The sequence below is a fragment of the Euleptes europaea genome, chromosome 19 (assembly GCF_029931775.1).
Source record: "Euleptes europaea isolate rEulEur1 chromosome 19, rEulEur1.hap1, whole genome shotgun sequence".
Taxonomy (NCBI): Eukaryota; Metazoa; Chordata; class Lepidosauria; order Squamata; family Sphaerodactylidae; genus Euleptes; species Euleptes europaea.
In genome coordinates, this window is record NC_079330.1 from 6,794,185 (window position 1) to 6,797,418 (window position 3,234).

Below are 3,234 nucleotides of genomic sequence, written 5' to 3' on the forward strand. Positions count from 1 at the left end.
GGTTACCGCGGGGAAACATCCCTGCATAAAAGGACTAACTTTACAACCTGTGAAAACGGTGGGCTACTTTCCTTCATTCTTCTCCCATCGTTTCTTTTACGTATTATGCTTTCTGAACTGCATAGTTTCCTACTGTTGCAATCCCGTTTTTAGGATTTGCGTTAATGGTAGATTGACTCAAGACGAGATGGATTGACTCAATAAAGGAAGCCACGGCTTTCACTTTGCAAGACCTGAACAGGGCTGTTAATGATAGGATGTTTTGGAGGTCCTTAATTCACAGACACATTAGTTGTAGAACAACAGTTAGATTTTAGTCCAGTGTCACCTTAGAGACCAACAAGAGTTTCAGGGTATGAGCTTTCGAGAGTCAAAGCTTCCTTCATCAGATACAGTAGAGTTGAAATGGGGTTCTGGGTCCTTTTATCCTAGGTTGTTTATGCATGGGTACTTTCGCTCACGTTCGCCCCCGGACCATCTTGGTTGTTCCTTGGAGTTATGCATGAGTTTTCCATCCATTAGAGATGACCTCGCTGCCAGCCCTCGCAATGTCCGGACCTTCCCGTTCCTCTGTTAACCCGATTCTTCCCTCTCCCCATAGCTCAACCTGGGTGAAATCCCCATGCATAAGGCAAAGCACGGGACACCCAAGCTGCAGCCAATGACAAAACAGCATGCAAAGAGGCGGGGATTTAAATGCTTCCTTCTTCCTCGGAGCTCTTTCTGAGCAGAAGAAAGGCTTTTTAAAAACGAGGTTCGGCTTTCTCCCCCCCCCCTTTTTTCAGATTGCTCTGTTTTTTGTTTCTCTTCTTCTTAAAATGCTTTTTTATTTGGCAATTGGGTTTTTTTGGGGGGGGGATTTTCTCTCACAGTAAGCACTACAAAGCAAGCCAATTACCAAAGCAGCATTTCAAGGGGCGGGGGCTTGATTTGGAGTTTGGAGACTGCTGGTCCAAATTCCATGCTGGCCATAATTAGACGAGGAATAGAGAATAAAACTGCTGATATCATACTGTCCTTGTACAAATCTACGGTGAGACCACACTTGGAATACTGCGTACAGTTCTGGTCATCGCACCTAAAAAGGGATATTGCAGAGCCTGAGAAGGTGCAGAAAAGAGCAACCAAAATGATCAGGGGGCCAAAGCGACTGCCCTATGAGGAGCGGTTAAGAAGCTTAGGGCTGTTTAGCTTGGAAAGGCGGCGGCTGAGGGGAGACATGATAGAAGTCTATAAAATTATGCATGGTTTGGAGAGAGTGGACGGGGAGAGGTTTTTCTCCCTCTCCCATAATACTAGAACACGGGGTCATCTGCTAAAGCTGGAGCGCGGGAGATTCAAAACAGATAAAAGTAAGTATTTTTTCACACAACCCATAGTTAAATTGTGGAACTCCCTGCCCCAGGATGTGGTGATGGCTGCCAGCTTGGACGGCTTTAAGAGGGGAGTGGACATATTCATGGAGGAAAGGAGTATTCATGGCTATTAGTTAGAATGGATACTAGTCATGCTGCATACCTATTCTCTCTAGTATCAGAGGAGCATGCCTATTATTTTGGGTGAGGTGGAACACAGGCAGGATGGTGCTGCTGCAGTTGTCTTGCTTGTGGGCTTCCTAGAGGCACCTGATTGGCCGCTGTGTGAACAGACTGCTGGACTTGATGGGCCTTGGTCTGATCCAGCAGGGCCTTTCTTATGATCTTATGTTCTTATTCCCATCAGGAAAGTGTGGGTCCAGCGAGCAGCGAACCTCCGGTAAAACTCCCATGCATGAATGACCCAAGTCAGATTGTGGGAAAGGTGTTCTAACTAAGCTGACCCTGCTGAACTTCCAAGCTCTGATGAGACTGGGCTAGCCTGGGCCATGGGCTACCTGTTTTCCCAAAGGGATTCAAATTTGTTTTTGTTTTTTTAAAAAAAGAATTAAAATTTGTTTTAAATGACATATAAGTGGAAGGGAGTAGGCAGCTATTAAAATTCCTCTGACTAACTGCATGATAAAGGCATCAGCTACCAAAACACTTGCATGGGCTAGAATGCAGGGTGGGGAAGATCACCATCCATTGCTCTGAAAAAAAGCAACTTATTGCAGCTACATTTTGTAAAGGGAGGGATCGTAATAGGAAATGATCCCCAAACTGTGGGGGCCTGGGAGAGATTTATAGGAGCTGTGGGGGAAGTTTCTTTGAACAGGGTTTCCTCTGCAGAAAAATAACATGGGAGGGAAAGATCCGGCTCCCCCAATAAATAGTGTCAAGGCCGTAGTGATGTAATAGAAGAGAAAAGGAAAGAAATGCAAAGGGCTGAAGAAGAGGAGGAAGAAGAAGAAGAGTTGGTTTTTATATGCCTACTTTCTCTACCACATAAGGGAGAATCAAACCAGCTTACAATCACCTTCCCTTCCCCTCAACAGACACCCTGTGAGGTAGGTGGAGCTGAGAGAGCTGTGACTAGCCCAAGGTCCCCTGGCTGGCCTTTTGTGCAGGAGTGGGGAAAGCAACCTGGTGCACCAGATTAGCATCTGCCACTCATGTGGAGGAGCGGGGAATCAAACCCGGTTCTCCAGATTAGAGTCCACCGCTCCAACAGAGTTGCCAAGTTCTCCACTGGAAGCTGTGACTGTGCTTTTGATGGTGGCAAGATCCCTTGGAAAGGAGCAGATGATCCCATTAATATCTGAGAAGTTTCTGCAGCTGGTCCAAACAGCTACCAAGAGCAACGCCATGTAGTCTGGAGGAAAAGTTTCCATCTAGACATTAGGAAGAATTTTCTAACAGTTAAGAGCGATTCCTCAGTGGAACAGGCTTCCTCGGGAGGTGGGAGCTCTCCTTCCCTGGAGGTTTTTAAGCAGAGGCTAGATGGCCATCTGTCAGCAATGCTGATTCTATGACCTTAGGCAGTTCACAAGAGGGAGGGCATCTTGGCCATCTTCTGGGCACAGGGTGTGTGTGTGTGGGGGGGGAGGTAGTTGTGAATTTCCTGCATTGTGCAGGGGGTTGGACTAGATGACCCTGGTGGTCCCTTCCAACTCTATGCTTCTAAGCCCAGGAACCATGTGAATAAATTGGGCAATCCCAGTTTCTCTGTCCTCTCCAGGCCAGTTAAACTTTTCCCTCGAGACTGCAGTAGCAGCCGCCGCCAGAGAAGGAGGGGTGATTCTCTCTCAGCCACTCCTGTCAGAAAGGATTTATGGCTGGGGGGGGGGGGAGGAGAGAGAAAAAGAAGAGGGAGAGA